The sequence below is a fragment of the Lepeophtheirus salmonis genome, chromosome 7 (genome assembly GCF_016086655.4).
Source record: "Lepeophtheirus salmonis chromosome 7, UVic_Lsal_1.4, whole genome shotgun sequence".
Classification (NCBI taxonomy): domain Eukaryota; kingdom Metazoa; phylum Arthropoda; class Copepoda; order Siphonostomatoida; family Caligidae; genus Lepeophtheirus; species Lepeophtheirus salmonis.
In genome coordinates this window covers 18,521,512-18,540,000 of record NC_052137.2, presented here as the reverse complement: position 1 = coordinate 18,540,000, position 18,489 = coordinate 18,521,512, and the positions used below count along the sequence as shown (strand labels likewise).

Sequence of the window (18,489 nt, the reverse complement as noted above, 5' to 3'; positions counted from 1 at the left end):
CTGCATTCCTACTCTTTGAAGCTCTATCCTCTTTCTTGCATAAGCAGAACCAATGGTTCGCCCCCCTCGTTTTTCTTTTCTTCTCATCCATCTATTCATATCATAAATGATCACTAGGGGGTCGGAAAAATATAGTTTTAGCAAAATATGTTGTTGTAAAAATAAATACCATACTAAATTTGAGGGCATAATACAACAAAGGATTTTTCCATTCCTTGGCGGAATTCAATGGGACAAAAATAGATCCCGATGTAAACTGGTAAGAGCAAGAAGGGCTAGTAAACCCAGAAAATTTTCTGCATATTATTTGAAAAATTTTACAAAATTAATTTTGTGAAATGGTAGGACCCCAATGTAACCTTTATCACCTGGGGACTGAATACCACATTAAATTTCTTCAATAATTGTATGTATTGATTTATTAATACTGAGCCGTCCATAGTCACTACAACCAGCCCCGGCCCAAATAACAAAACTGGACATTTTTGTACTAAATACAATAACAAATGGATTAAAAAGTCCGGGGCTGAACAAAAAAACGTTGTTTTTTTTTCCTTTAAAATTTGCTTTTTTTAATAATTATTATCTACTATATTGAACGGAGTCCACATAACACTTTTCAGGCCATTTTTTAGCCTGAATAAAAATTAATAAAAGTTGTATTTTATAAACAAATTTGATTAAATTATTCATTAAATGACGTTGTGTACGAGACCTTCATCCCTAGCGTTGTATACTCTAAGCATTTTCATAATTTAATTTCTTTTTTTTTAATCCAGACAATTAGGAAGTAACCCTAATTATTTGAATAAGGTTTTGAAGGAGAGCAGCTTAGCTGTCAGTACTAGCCATCTGAAACTTGGAAGTGAGCGTCAAAATCCGGACTGAGAGAATGTTATAAAGAAGCTCGGGTAACTTTGAGAAACAACATATCTGCTGACAAATATTACTTTAAACTATAGTGCTCCTTGCTTGCTATTACTTTAGAATTCTCAGACTTTAGAGGAATTAATCATTATAAGTGCAATCATATTATGCTTTTACCAACACACTTTATTTTCAAATTATCGATCACCTCAATTTAACGAATATTAGTATCCATAGTCATAACGTTTCATTAGATTATCTGCAAGCGATAGAGAGGATAGAAATAAACAAAAATTAATCCCACTCTTTAACATTTTGCAAGGAATTACTAGAGTGTCAATTATCAATCCTCAATTCTACTTCAAGTCCATTAAGGGCTTAATCTTAAATAATGACGCCGGAACAATAGAGAGCGTTGGTCCCCACTTTTTTGAACTAATTCTAATAATAAACCTTGAAGGTTACGTGATGATGACGTCACAATTTTATAATTTGCCTTGTCATTATAACTCCCCAACCAATCCTCAGTGTTGCTCTCCATCATAGAGGAGCAGGCACACTCATGTATCGATCCTTATTTATTTGTTCCAGTCTAGTCTTAGGACCGGTCCTATCATTACTTTGGATCAGTCGATACTAGAACAGATTACTTTATAAGTTTTTAGGACTGATATGAAGAACTGAAACGGACGGGACTATGTCCTACAGAAGGACCGACACAACACTTCATATTTACATGTTGTCTCATCGAGAAAGTTAGAATAATGATAACATCTTTGGAAAATAAACAACACACTTCAGGTAATCCTTAACCAAAAAGATCGAACGCTAAAAAATAATTAAGATTTATATCCCTCTTAATCCCTCCAAATTAAGAGCCACTTACGTAGACGAAAGCTAAACCAGTGGTTTACTTGCTATAAACCAATGATAAAGTGATATTCAGTGATGAAAAGTTTGGGAATCACTGATCTAAATAATTATAGAGAACGAAGGTTTTTTTTTTTTTTTTTTTTTTTTTTGAAATTTGATATCCAATGAGAGTAAATTTATCAAAATGAGGAGGAACGAATAATGTGTCAATTACATTCGTAACACTTTGTGCAGTTGTAGCACATAGACACTTTTCACTTATCGATTAGTGTAAAATGCGTAGTTTTCTTCAACTTTTATGGAGAAAGGTAAAGATGGTATGTACTAAAAAACATTTTCTTTAAAAAGTGAAGTTCATCACTAAGTGAACCTAGCCTTGTTTTTTTATTTCTTCATATCTAAATGAACAAAGTAAAGTTTATCTGTATGTATGTATGAATCTGTAATTGTGATTGAAAAACAGTTCTCAGACTCATATATTGTTATTTGAAAGGTCTAGGAGTGGTTCTATTTAATGGAAATAAAATCTATTTTAATTATTTAGTATAACTAGTCAATAATTGCAATATAAATTTCATAATAGGCATTTGTAGTGTAAAAATCATTTAGCTACTGATAAAAAGTCTCTAGGCTTTACATCAATAAAAATACTTTGCTTTCCAAAAAATATAAATCAAAGAGGAAGGTATGGATCACTGCAATCAAGCGTGAAAATTGTACTCCAATCCATTTGATTGTTGATGTCATTTAAAATTAATCCTTTAGATGTATTCTATTAATCATTTCCTAATAAAAAATTATTTAAACTGATTTTTTTGTGCTTTAAAGAGTATACTAAAGAATAAATAACTTCTTTCTTTCTTTCTTTCTTAACTCTGAATAAATTTTGTTTTTTCATAATTCTGAATAAATTTTGTTCTATTTTAACTTTGAATAAATTCTGAAATGTTAACTTTTTAAATTAAATTCTTAAATAAGGATTATAAAACGAAATATTAATATTTATATAAAAAAATAATAACAGTTGGAATGCAATAATAATTGATAGAACAACAACTGAGAGTCGTTGTATTAGCTAATGAGCATAGTAATAGTAATTTTATGACGTAACATTTCATACGAAAGAAACATCAAAAAGGCCCAAAACCAGTATGTTGTCATCCCAACTCTGAAATGATTATTCAATTATTGCTGGGAAGTGTTCAAATCTTAACAAGTGGTAATTCTAATTCAACTAATAAACGTTTTGAATCCGGATTAGGGGGAAAGAAGGAGAAACATGGACAGCTGACAAACAAATACCATTGAGATAAAAAAAAAACATAGAGTAATGGTGTGAAGAAGACTCCCTTTAGTTGATCAAAAGATTGAAATTATCTACTAATTAATAGGTATATTAATAACATAGAGGACGCTTCAAATATTTTTATGTTCGATCCTCATGGTATTTACTTTTGATTATATTTTTCTTAATGGGACTCTTCACTTTGATAAAAGTATGGAAGGATTTTATTCAAGATCTAGAGTAATTGATATTTAAATAACTATACAGAGTCGGGGAGGGTCTAATCCATGAAGAACATTTTAACTACGATTTATCCCTATTATTATGAATTATGGGGTTTCGTTACGCAACCTCAAGCACAGATTCAACCCAAATACATCAATTTTGTTTTTGATCCCATGTATCTAAGTGTAAAAATGTCGGAGCAAGAACAAGAAAAGGCAACGCGTTTATAATCTCCTCCATGCCGATTTCAGTCCTAAGAATGCTACAGAAACCGTATGCATCCCTACCCGTACTGCTTACAACATCAGTAAGCCCATTACAGCTAAGAAGAATAAGAACTTCTGCAGAAACAATATGGCCGACTTCTGGCCTGTATCCATTTGCCCCTAACCTCAAACCCTGGAATATCCAAATTTGGATCCATTCCGAGCTGCAATTATGTTACGCCATGGATACAGCCTTCACTGGCGTGGCAAGACTGTTATTGTTTGAGAAGGAGGAAATATTGGATAAACTATAGTAAACATATCTCAAGATATTGGTTTTAAGTTGTCTTTTCTGGATTCGATAAAAATTATGCCCAAAATGTATTGTCTTGTAACATTTTTTTTTTTTTTTAAATTAGAAAATTGACGTTTGATGCAAAAAAATTGAAAATTATTCCGGAAATGACAGATATTTCGGTTAAACATCAATTTTTGTGTAGCTAATTTATGTGCAAACCAATTTCCAGACAAATTTTTATAAAACTTTTTTGTATTCACTAATCCAAATATTCCATGTGAAGTTCATTATTTTGCATGTGAAATAAACGAAAGTGCAATTTTCACCGTTTTTTTTTTTTTTTTTTTTTTTTGCACATAACTTTTTGAAGTTTGAATAAATTTAGAAAAAGTAGTTGTTCGTATAGTTGTTTTTTAAAACTTCAATTTCTTTTTGATAAATATGTCAAATCCCTATATAATCTCCTTGAGCTGCAAAAAAACGGTTTTTGTGCTTTAAGTATAGCATAAGCCCCCTTATATGATGCCCCCAAAAAAAAAAAAAAAAAAAATCGACACCTCAGCTGTAGCCTGTCCAAGCTCAAAAGAGGGACCTATGCAAAAATCCCCCTCCTAGGTTCAACAGTAAGGAAACGTATAAAGGACATCTACACACCCATTCTCTTTTATATATATACGGATACAGATTGTATTTTCTTTATATATTCTATATAGGAACAAAAACACAAGAACCGAGACTGATAAGGAATATATTGTGGTCTCAGTTCGACTACTGTCGGTTCCAGTTCTAGCAGTTTAAGAATTTGAACGGCTTTAACCACTAGAACCACTAGACCGATAAAGGCACAACCTTGTTTTTACATTATCCTAATATTGTAGAGCGTAGTTTCTTATATTTTTAATTTGGACCCCCAAAACTAAATAATTTTTTTGTTTGGAAGTTTTAGATAAAAACAGTACCATACATGACTATCGGGAGATCCTTAGCCCCAGTTCGTCCTGGATATGTAATCCATTTATCTATTTTTTTCATAGATATTTAATATTATTTATATACTCCAGAGACACATTTCTCTATAAGTGGGTCGTGACTCGTAACCCAATAGTAATTCCATGCATCCCTTATATGCAAAATTGGATTTTCTTTACCTACGCAGCTATTATTTTTATTTAATGAGCTTGTACTCATAAACGACGGAGAGTAATCCTGATGATTTGTTGTGGAATTATAATTGTAAGTCCTTATTGGACACAGAGTATAATTGGGGATCGACATTGGATATATTCTTACCTATTTCTTTGTTTATTTATTTTTCGCCCTCTTCTCTCCTCACAGCTGATTGTAGCTCATCCAATTATGCGTCATAACAACTAAGTTGTTACCATGTTGATTTTCAGTTAATTTTTTTTAACTTGCCCAAAATAAACACAGTTTTCATCCCTCTTTATGAGCAAACGCACACGAAGAAATATATATATATATATATTTATTATTTAGCAATCAGACGAATGAATTTTCTTTTCCTAAGCTATTGTCATTATTATTAAAATTCTGAGGAGTGAATTACCTTTTTTACCACATAGAAATTATCATTTATATACCAAACCTGATTGAACCCTCGGGTGTCCTCATAAAAGACGGAGAGTAACCCTCATGATTTGATGCGGAGTTATAATTGTAAGTCCTTGTTGAACTCAGAGTAGAATTGAGGATCGACATGAGAGTAATTCTTGCCTTTCTCCTCTTTTATTTCCTTCTTTCCATCGTCACAGCTGCTTGTAGCTGATCTAATGAAATGTTTTGCCAGCTAAGCTGCTCTCCTCTTACACATTCTAAAAAATGTCAGAGTTATCATGTTGATTCTTTTATTTGAACATGCCCCAAACGGTACCGATTTGTGTTAATCCTTGTACAAAGGTTGTAGAGAGTTAATCAAAATTGTAAATATTTCAAGGTGCTAATAAGTTAATAAGAGATTTTTACGAATCCTATCTTAAAAAATATAGTACATCGCTGAGATTCATTTTATTCTATGACCTTATTACAACCAATTTCCGATTATTCAAGAGTATAAAGATTTGAATTGTATTTTGTATTTATAAGATTCTTAAGTTTGATGACCATTAACATTATTATAATCTATTTTATAAATCCAAAAATTAATTAGTTATTTTTTTTAAATATATCGTTTTATGTGTGAGGTTTTTTGTTCAAATTACTAACAAAATTAAATGGTAATCCAATTCTATATAAAGTTTATCTTAAAATAAGCCATGAATATGAGATTGGAAAAACGTCAGATTCCTAATGTACAACACCTCTTTGGTACTTTTTTTTAATTTGTACGTTTCATAAATTATGATGTAAGTTAATAACATGGTAAAAATAAGCGAGATATAATCCCTAAATAAATGATTGTACAAATTTTGATGTTCCGTACGACGTCACCTCACTAACCCACAGTTTTACACAGTGGTATGCTTGTTTCCCCATTTTCTTTCCTTTTTCTTCTAAACAGTGTTCTGAACATTGATTGGTTGGACTTGAACTAGTTGTTACTCAGCTGTGAAGAATTCCCAAGAATTTTGGAGCAATTTTTACTCTTTTTTTTGCTTGGTAAAACTTAAATAAGCGGATTTTGACAACTTTATAAAACCATTCAGTTTTTTGTATTGTTTAAAGGGTTTGACGGTTGAATTTTTGATCCAGGTCCCATTTCTTCTCATCCAAAAAGACAATATTTTGTCTCCGCGTGCAAAGTGAAAATTATACCTTCTAGAGGGCGCTTTAAAATTTCCTACCGTATAATAATAATCATAATGATACATGAAACGATGAAAATAGAAAATTGATTGATAAAATACAACATAATTGTTTTTTTTTAAATTGCCTATTTCACTAGCAGAAGTGATGCTTTAGAGAATTACGTATTATGTGATATGACTCAACTCACTCTGGTGATCACTAAATATTATTACTATTAACAAAAAAATTGTATGGATGAAGTTTTCACGGGATTTGTAACTAATTTTGTGTGAATAGCTGTATATTTTTTCTTTTTCCTCCAGAAAAATAGTATTTGAAATTTCTTAATGAATTTTTTTTTCCCAAACATTTAATTTTCTCCGAATAACTATGGATTTATTCAAATTTTTGTCTATTATTAAAAATTAATTTTTTTGGGGTTAATGGCGACTAATCAATTTAGAAGCACCTGGAGGGTGTGGGGTGAAGGGACTATAACTCCCCCCCCCCAAGGAATTTCTGCTTCTTACTAGAATTCAGCAAAGAAACAGTCTCTTGGCCCAAAAATCATTTTTCTAATGGGGACAACCTGAAAGGCAACACCAAGAGGGGTATACCCCCAAAGTGAAGCTTGAAGACATCATGGAGGTCTTCAAGTTCAACCCAAGTATGAAGATGTCAGAATAAGCTAAGAAGAAGAAGTAATATCGGTCTACTGTGGGAAGGCCATTCAAAAGGCTGGAGGAAGGTCACTTAGAAGAATTGAGAGGCTTTTTCTTTCCCAACGTCAAAAATAACTCCGTCTTCAGCGATGTCAACAACTCTTGAATGATCTGAAGCACAAAAGACACCATGTAATTTATTTCTCTGATGAAAATACCTTTACTGTTGTCCCCGTAAACAACAAACAAAATGATCGGATGGTATGCCTTGGCAAGGCTCACAACAGTATCAGGCCAGTCACCAAGACCATAAATCCAGCCTCTGTGATAATGATTTTGGGGGATATTGCATCTGCTGGAGAAAAAATGCCTCCAATTTGGTTTCCTGTTCCATATTGGTTACCCACAACCGACTACTTCAGAGTGTTGAAGGAAAATGGGGTTCCATAGATCTCCAAGACCATGAAAAAGTCCAACAGGGCCACATACGTACTTCAGGAGAACGGGGCTACGGCTCATACTGCTAATATTGTACAATCTTGGGTGGGTAGCAACATAAACTTCTGGTCCAAGATCCTTTGACCCCCTCAAAGCCAAGATCTGAATCCAATGGATCATTCCATTTGGTGTCAAATTGAGAAGAAGGCCTGCAAAATCCACCACCCGAATATTGATGCCCTGAAGATCTCCGTTAACCAGCAGTGGAGGATCATGAAAAAGGACTAATTTGTTATTGTGTACAAGGGGTTCCGGAGGCGGTTGGGGGCTTTCATTGAGGCTGATGGTGGCCAGATTCATAACTAATGTGCATTATTTTAGTAAAAAATATTATAAAATAAAATTTTCTATGAAGATCCTGATCAATTATGAATATTTTAATGAGTACATAGAGATCATTTTAAAAATAGTTAGATATATAAATATAGTGAAAATATTATATTCATCTTCTAAAAATAAGGTCAACGAAGAACAATACATTTTATTTCTTTATGGGGTGGGGGAGGACAAGGACTGCACAGGCCCATATGAAGGAGAGGAGGTAAAGCTTATGTGAAAAAAGAAGCCATGGCTTATGAAAGATCCGTAATTACAAAAATATTATAAAATCTATTTCAATATCTGCTCCATATCGTGAAATATGTGCACAAATTTTCTTCCTTTGTAATTTAGTATTAATTGATATAGTACAACATTTGATCAGTAAGAAACCGATATTGGTAGAATATTTAATGGAACATGCAAATGCAGGGGCGACCGCAGGATTACATTTTGAGGGAGGCTTGGTTTTTGGAATTTAAAGAGAAAAAAATCTTAAAATTAACAATTATAGTAAGAAAAATCAAAAATACATAGGTATTCACAGAATATTAAATTTTTATGGAAAAAATTTCAAATATTAATTTTTTTGGGAAAAAAATTCAAAAATTAAATTTTAAATATAATTTTTTTTGAAAAAAAGAGTTCAAAAATTAAATTTTAAATATTTTATTTTTCGGAAAAAAGTAGTTCAAAAACTCCAAAGCTATAGCTTTTTGTGAATGTGTTCGGATTATTGATAGAATCCAAGCTATTCAAAAATAATCGGAACTTTAAGATTTAATCAACAATACCTATTCAAAACTGTATTTTTAGAAGGTTTCATTACTTTTTCTACGCCCGGTACATATTATTTGCTTCAAAGACTTGAACATTAAAAGATATTTATCGAGAATATTCCTTTGCCATTCCAGGAATGAAAGGCTAGAATAATATGCACTGATATAACTGTTCTTTTAAAATACTATTATGAGATGTGTATTACCATATATTCAATATTTGACTTAATGAGTGCGTTTTTATATACTCGGGATCTTCTTTTACAATATAGGTATATTATGTCATACCTCTGTCAAAATGAAAAGGCTTTATGATATAAAATGTTTCTCGTTTGGGTGAGAGAAAATGCTACGCTCCTAATTTTCGAGCTTTTATTTTATTTTTATTTATCAGAGTATTTTATTTATCACAAAACCTCTTCATTTTGAAAGGGAGTGCTGGTGAGGTTTGAATATTATAATATTCAAAGTTCATGGAAATAAACTATCTATAAAAATATTAGGTGCACACGCATGATCAGAGATGTATAAAATATACCCTAGAAAGTCTTTTTTCATGTTAGCCATCTGAACAATATTTTTATATCCGGAATGACATTGAACTGAGGATATGTTTTGTTTTGTTTTGTTTTTCTTCTTTTTTAATGTGCCTTTAATTGGTTAGATGGAGTTGCACTGATTAAGTAAAAGTAAACATTATAGTATTACGATTTCTTCATCTAACCTAGAAATCTTGTGTGAAGTCCATCTAGATAAAGTACATTTCTTTCTGAGGGAATGACTGGGGCGTAAACCTACGCACACTGAGTTCAAGAGAATAACTCCTGGGCGTGTTGTCCCTGAAATATGGCGCATCCGTATGTTTCAGATATGTTTTTGCTCTTGTTTGTTTGTACGAAGATTATAATAGGTTGGTTGAAAAGTTTCGTATTTTTTGCTTTATTTCAATACCTTATAAGAAGTGTCAAAATATTACGATTTAAGCCAAGTATGCACCGGTTTGTTTGATAACTTATTACCAACACGAATACAACTTTATAATGCCCCTCTTGTAGAAGCCCTTGTATCTATTGGCAAAAATCTCAGACAAACAATTTTCACATGCATCTATTGAGGCCAAATTTGTATACTCAAGTGCGTTGGCCATGACAAGAACAATTGGTAATCACTTAGTGCCAGGTATGGACTGTAGGGTGGATGTATAAGACTTCCCATCCAAGCTCTCGGAGCATCTGGCGTGTCATCAAAGTTATGTACAGCCTGTTGTTGTCTTGATGATGTCTTGTTGTCTACTATTCACCAGGGCTGACCGCTCCTGTTCGATGGCCAGCTTCAAATGGTCGATTTGTTCAAAGTAGAGGGCAGAATTGAGTGGATAAAAAATCGCTAGAATCACTGTTGTGCAACACGAACCGAAACTGTACCGACCCCCCGTATAAATGGCAAATTTTCTTGGTCGCTTTCGACGCGTTTTTCCTTTCAGGTAGTAAAAATGTAAAATATAGTAAAATTCTTCCTTTGAGACCTTCATGTTTGACGCACGATAATTCACAACTGAACCGGCCAAGCGCAATACAAAAGTGTTTGTAGAATACACCCACACGTTAAAAACGCTTTATTGTATGATCCAATGTGACCAATAATGATAAAGATATACTTAGTCTTAAAAAAAGGGCGGGAAATACAAATTATAGTGGCACAATAAGATGACATTGCATTTTGAGAGCTTAAAGCCTGAGACCATAACTTTGGGAAATATGGAGGTACAGAGCTCAAATTGGTGTCCTCATATTTTTATAATAAAGATGCGTCATTTAGCAAAAAATCCAAATTAGGTAAATGACCGTAGGTGAAGGTTTGTTCTCTATCGTGTGCCCATTCCAATCTCAAGTTGTTGTTATTAAGCTCTTGAGAAGGGAACATCTACGTATAAAGTCATGACTAGTGTTTGTGCTCATGAAAGACGGAGAGTAAAAATGCAAGTTTGCAAGGAATTTAGAAGTGTAAGATATTTTAGGTATTGGAATTGAAATGAGTATTGGTATCAAAGTAATTCTAACTTATATATCCTTGCTAAATGTATCAGGATAATTTTTTTCTTTATTTTCTTCATCTCACGCCCACTTGCAGCTGATCAAATAAGACGTCATGACAGATACGCTGTTTTTCTCCCAAACTTTCTCCAAATGGTGAGCATTACCACGTTTATTTTCTGTTTATTTTATTTTTACATACCAGCGGGAGATACATTAGGCATCACTTCACGGAATAGATTCAGTAACTCGCCTTAAGTTAGAAATAAGTTCATGGAAAAAGTTAAGATAACTCTAATTTGTCATTAGAAAAAATGTGATGTTTGATAGATTGAGTAACAATGTGAGCAGGAATGTGGTGAATCGATCATTATATACAATTCATAAATATTAATAATCTTTTAATATATGAAATCTTTTCGAATTACTGAATAATTTCAGTAGAAATTTACATAAATTTAGAATCTATAAAGAATTTTTGAGTTTTTTTTTTTTTGTAACCGGGTAACACGGTTCATTGAACTTGGACATAAGTAGAACAGAGTATTTTAATACCACCGAGTAACTTGTAGCTATATAACCTTAATTAGTGTAAAAGTAAAGAACATTGCAAGTAACCAATGAGTTATAGACCGTAAGCATGCCGGTATTTAAAAAATCCTCTTGCAGGGACCGAATTAGTTCGGTCTACTAAAAATCATAACTCCCTGAGACCGGTCTCAGATTTTCAAACCGAAACCCAACTCTAATAGCACCTGTATATCTCAGACATAAATAGATTTTGTTGTTGAATAAATGTATATTTTATGAATTAAGACTAAGTGAACTGAATCTAATATAATATCTAACTAGATGAAAACATCGTCTAACAAGAATAATTTGGAGTAGGGATAAATATTTAATTTACTTTTAAATTCAAACACTTCGTATCTACATACGTTTATGCTTAGAATTTTGTAAAATATGACCTGCCAGTATGTAAAAATATAAGGAACTTAAAGTTGACATAGTAACCCTTACAATTCGGAGAATGTATTAAATTAGCTGCAAGTAGTTGTGATAAGAAGGGGAAAAAATATAATCTCACTCCTTCTATAGCAAGAACAAAGGTAGGAATTACTCCATCTATGATCCTCAATTCTACTCTGAGTTCAACAAAATAAACTCATAACTCCCCCAACAAATCTTCAGCGATACTCTTTGCCATCAATGAGCAAAAACACTAGTACTTACATTTTATACTTAGATTTTATCTCTTCAAGAATTAAAAAATAATGATAACAGCTTTAGAAAATAATAAACACTCTTGAGATTTCCAACAACAACTCTCCACCTTTAAAGTTTTCAAATATATTTATACATGTAGCAAGGGCCAGTTTTACTGTGAGAGGAGCCCGGGGAAAAAAATCATTAACAGTTCTTTCAGAATCGAAATAGGAATTTTATGTTTATTATCGTTATTGTTAAAAATCAACAATGTACGTAAAATAGGCGCCAAATTGACGAAAGAAAAAATGTCCCGCCAAAAATATGACAACAAAGAAATTACTTTTAAAAAAAATGTTGTAACAACTCGAAATGAAATTAATCTATACTGGAGTTCGAATTTAATGGATTTTTAAATAATATTTCGTGACAGTGCGAGTAATTTGCAGAAATGTTCAACTTTTGTATATTTAATTTTTTTAGTTTGAGTTCTAATAATACTTGACTCCAACACAACTTAACACTCTCTTTGGCCTTGAAATTGTTTATAAATACAGTGGTTGGTTGACATTAAAATAAATGACGTAATGACTTCAACAACTGTAGCAGTCCACTCACATCCAAAGAATATAGTTGTATTTGTTAAGTTTATTTATGTAGATACATAAATATTGTATAAGCCTTTGATTCCTAATCGAAAATGATAAAATGAGATACAATTTCAATTAGAATGACAAATTGTATTATTAATCAATCAAGCATGTTTAAAAAAGACAGATGTTGAGAGCCTTTATAGGCCTTAAATCGTGGCGTGGAATACATATTCAACAGACAGAAATGTGTTTTGTATATTATATCCTCATCTATTGTTTCATAGAGATGGATTCCCACAGAGTCGTGGATGATAAACAACAGGAAATAAACCTCATATACTCTAAACATCTGCAGGCATCTCCCTTAAGTTGTACAGTGTTTAAACTATTGTTGTTTAGACATTAGAGTCATTACATCTGTTCACACCACCTGCTAAAACATGAGCTAAAATATTCCCAAATCCACAACCAATATGGGGGGTGCGTCAACATTAAAACAATCTTGAATAAATATCAAGAAAAGTGAAAAAAATCCTGATGTATTTTATTTAATATATACATATATGTTGTGCCAGTCTACAGGGGGGTCCACAGGAGGAAGAAATGAGCTCCCCCAAGAAAAATCAAAAAAAAAATAAATAAAGTTTTGCTTGTTACAAGAAATGTTTTTTGGCATTCGTGCAATTTATGCAGCAGAGAAAAAATTTAATATTTTCAATTTTTTGTAAATAATTATGGTTTTTTGGAATTTTATTTTCAAAAAAATTTAATTTTCTGTAAATAACTATGGATTTTTGAAATTTTTTTCCAAAAAATTCGAAAATATTAAATATTTGATTTTTTTTTGTAAATAGTTATAGATTTTTGCAAAAAAAACAATTCCAAAAAATTTAATTTTTTGTGAAACACTTGGTTTTTGAATTTTTTCTAAAAAAATTTAATAATGGAAATTAAATTTTTGAATTTTTGTTCGAAAATTATATTGTTTAAATTTTTTTGTAAATAGTTATGGATTTTTGGAAATAAACTTCCAAAAAAAAATAATTTTATGCAAAAATATATGGATTTTTGAAATTTTTAATTCTTCCACCTTTTTTTCAAAAAAAAATCAAAAAACCAAGCCCCCCGCCCCTCTCAATAAATTTAAATATATATAATCCTGCAGACGCCCCTGGTCTATGTTTAAGAATGAGAACTGCAGTCCTGAATATCAGTTTTAAGAACTTATGAAGTTTGGTCCTTAATTGAGGTTAATTAACTTTATTTCTTTAATTTTTTAAAGACTAATATACACTATTTATATATATATACAATCCTGCAATACCAAATTCCGACCTTTTTGTCATTACGTTAGAGTCTAATTTAGATACAGCCCAATAATCTATAGACATATTTGATACAATTATAGGCTTTCTATCAATTTTTCATTTTTTTAAATGATGGTCATCAACTTCGACTACTTTAAGTGCAACGCTTTCAAAGGATTAATTAAGATAATTTGCCGATGAATACACACTCAATTTTGAGAAAAAATCATTCTAGCTTGAACTTGTTTTCACGGGCACATATGTCATTCTAAAACTACCATTTTGTTGTAGAATGTGGAAAGTAGTAAGTTAAGAATGAGTATACACTTAGAGGAAAACTAATTTTACTAAACATATGACGTGCTTCCTAATAATGAATTCAAGTCAATCACCTGAGAAATCAAAGCGTGAGTTATTACAAAAAATAATAATCTTCAACAAAAATCAAGAAAATGAGAAATGACCCATTTTGTTTTTACAACATTTATACATATTAGGTTGGATAATTTTTTTTCCGTATTTCCCGCCTTTTTTTAAAATTAAATATATCTTGATCATTATTGGTCACATAAGATCATATGATAAAGTGTTGTATAGTTTGATTGTATACTACAAACGTTTTTCCAAGATTATTGCAATAGGTCGGTTTAATGGTGAATTATTATGCATCGAGAATGGAGGTCTCAAAGGAAGAAATTGGTCATAGCTAATATTTTTACTACTTGAAAGGAAAAAACGCGTCAAAAGAGACCAAGAAAATTTGCGATGTATAAGGGGGCGGTACTATTTCGGTTCGTATTGCACTACAGTGGTTCGAGAGATTTTGTCCCCACTCAATTCTGCCTCTACTGAGAACAATTCGACCGTTGGAAGCTGGCGTCGAACAGAAGCAGCCATCATCGGTGAATAGGAGACAAAAAAACAACATCAGGACGCACATATCTTTGATGACGCGCCAGAAGCTCAGGGAGCTCGAATGGGAAGTTACTATGCATCCCCACTACAAAACGGACCTGGCATCAAGTGACTGCCGCCTGTTCCTGTCTATGGCTTCTACGAGAAAGGTATTATGGAGTTGAATTCTCGTTGGCAACAAGTTATTGAAGAGAACAGGCTTAAATCGGTTGATTGTATCACTTCTTATAAAGCATTGAAATAAAGCTAAAATACGAAATGACTTATTTCCAGCCTATTATTTCATGGACACATTTTGGAGAATTATATGCCATGACTTCAAATTTCTGGGATGAGTTAGGGTACCCATGAATGTTAACTATGTTTATAATCATGTAACTTAATTTATCTCCAAATAATTCAATTTTAAATTAAATCCATCAATTTTAATTTTTTTTATTGTGATGAGGAATTTTTGATAATGTAATTGCAATTTGCGACACACCCAAAAGATAAATCAAAAAAATTATCCATAATTAAAGGAAGAATATAAATGTAAACCAGTCTTATTTTGAGAAAAAATATTTCCAGCAAAACTTTTATGACGACTGGCACATACTATGTGTTGTATAATAAAAACTCAATGAAAAGACATGTGTACAATGTAAACATGTGGTGCGTTACCATAAAAACAATTATGAAGAAAAATCAACAACAGGAAATATCCAAAGTGGATTTATACTTCATATATATATTAGTGATGGACGACTAATTGTACAGGGTGCTTTTGCAAGAATCGGAAAACTAAGGTAACATTTCACACTATTTTATATAATTATCTACTAGCACAAACATACTATCTTAAAGATAGCCAATGAAATTTTTTTATTGTTACTTAGCTTGATATTGTCATTACTAAATTGCCATGTTCCTTCTTCAACCATCATGAAGATTGAAGATACATACTAAGATTAACTTGCTAATACACTTTTTCCTGATCTGTTGTAATCTTTGAAATAATATTCGTATGTAATATACATTCTCCCTTTTTCAAATAGTTCAATAATTCGTTTTTGGGATTTCTATTTTTTTAGTGCATTTTCGAATCGACAACCCATACTTTATAAAAACTAAAAAACTAATAAAAAAACGGGTAACGGATCTTGTTTTATAAAAAAAATTCAAGTTATTAGCGGAAAATAAAACTTGCCCTCCACAGCCCATGAATCTGGTAAACATGGCCTCGCATACGTAACTTAAAATTCGGAACCACTTTTATTTTATATTTAAAGTCTGAATTTGTCTCCGTTTTGGAAATAAATGCGTTATTATGATTATCTTTCTAGGCAGGACGTACATCTCACACAGAAAAACACACGTAAATTATTTTAATTATTGAGGATTACTGGAATTTAACTATTTATTACTTTTCTAAGTTATAAAAAAATATATATATATGCAATATTTCTTTGAAGATATGGTAAACGACATTAGTCCTATCTATCTATATATATATAAAATAGAGTTTGTGTTAAAAATGAGCTTCTCCTATACCCAAAACACAAAAACTGTTGTTTGGAGATCAAGGAGACTAGATAAGGGGTTGATTTATAATCAATAAGTGACTGGCGTCTAAAAAACCATCTATATGAATACTGACGTTTTCTAAATTTACTCAAAATCAAAGAAAGAAATGCGTGAACATGGATTTCCAATGGAATATTGGATTCGTAGATAAAATAAAGCTTATAGAAATTTGTCTGGCGATTCGTTTGCATACAATTATGACACATAAAATTTTGTGTTTAACTACAATATCTGTCATTTTTCAAATAATTTTTTCCCTTTTTTCCCTCATTTTTTCATCAAACGATGATTTTCAATTTTTTAATCAGAAATACCACAAAACGATGCATTTTGGACAAGAAATTCTAATCTCTAACTTTAAGAAAGTATTTTGAAATTACGGAACATTTTTAGTAAATTATTTTTGTAATATTTGCAAAATTGAACCACTTATCGAGATTTATTTTTTTGACGACATTATTCTCCATACTTTTTGTTGTTGCGAGAACAAAAAAAATATTGGTAGTTTTGAATTCCTCTTTACAATTTCTATAAATACAATTTACTAATTTTGTTTTTTTCCAAAATTAGTGGAATTAGTCTCTTTATGGGAGATGCCATGCAGGATAAAATTGTCAAACAAGGGATGATTCTGAGAAAAATTAAATAGACGAGACAGTAATGAACGTTAATATTATTTTCTGGTCATAACTGTCTCGTCTAAATAAACAGGACATTAACATTTATGCATTGTCATTTTACATTATATTTTAAACTGGGTTGGCTTGAGACTTTATATACATTTGAAATGTTCCCTGACTGTAAGAAGTTTGAAAAACGCTGCAATTCACCGTGTGTATAATTCAAAACTAGACATTTTGAATCTGGAATTTTAACCAGTTTAATTTCAGAAAATGGGGAAACTAGAATAACCAAATTTTGTGGAGATGTTAGTATATGTGTTACCATTTTTAGTCTTCAATATAACCTCAATCAACTTTGATAATGGTTTTGAAAAAAAATTCAAAAATCCATAGCTATTCTCCCAAAATTAAATTTTATGGAAAAAAAAATCAAAAATCCATATAAGCAATTAATAAATAGTCATATTTGAGTCAATTATAGAATTAATTTAACAATTACCTATAATTTAGAAAAATTTATGTTACTTTTATTTTCCCCAAAATGATCCTTTTCAAATAAAATCTGTCAATTTAGTTGAACAAGCAATTTTGGCTACTTTGAAAGTGAATTTGAAACTTAATCAGAACAATTTCTTTATAGTATAGACTAATAGCACTCTTTTTTAGTAGAAAAATCATTTAAGCTTGATTTTATGTTAATAAGCCATATATATACACATTTATATTCGTCTGAAAAAAGATTTACGCATATTCAGATAATAAGTTTCACTTACTAACTTAATATGATTTGCAAATAATAACCATGGGAATGTTTTAAATATAAAAACATGTAATAAAAAACTCTAGTCATGTTATGAAATTTTCATTCATAAAGCGTTGTAAAACAAGATTCACTATAATATGGGAAAAAATAGAAATGACGTGTACAAGGATTGGCATATCTAAATATAGTTACGTTTTGAAAAAGTTCTACAAAGTTTAAGATTTTTTTGCCGCACCTAGTAGTGCAGATTGTTTGTCTCTCAAGACGAGGTTGTACCTCACAACCTTTCTTCCAAAAAGAAACAGACAAAAAGGCTCAAAATCAGTTGGTAGTTAGCTGATACTGAGGGAATTTTTTCAAACTATGAAATTATTATTCAACTAGCGGTAGTACCCAGTACTTCTCAAGTAAACCTCAATGTTACTTTCCGTTTTCCATGAGCACACCCACACGTAACTACTCAATACTATTATCATTTCATATGACGTGTTCCCTCCTCGAGAATAAAAAAAAAAAATAATAAGAGTTTGAGAAAAAAAAATTAATATGTTAGGATGACCGAAGAGCGCTCACCAATAATAGCAAACAAGATTTACATTTTAACATACAAGCGTTCAAAAATTACCAAATTCAAATCTTATCATACACACACATGAATTATGATATACATAAGAGACCAATAATTAAAAAACCGAAACATTGATCTTGTAATATAAGCACACGCCTG

The 18,489-nt window shown here is 31.2% G+C and overlaps 1 protein-coding gene across 8 annotated transcripts in view; it reads right to left on the bottom strand.

Annotated features, from left to right (window-relative positions):
- The window catches only part of ATP8B (ATPase phospholipid transporting 8B), a 150,828-nt gene that overhangs the window by 92,718 nt on the left and 39,621 nt on the right, over positions 1 to 18,489 (bottom strand). The gene's annotated exons all lie outside the window — the stretch shown is intronic.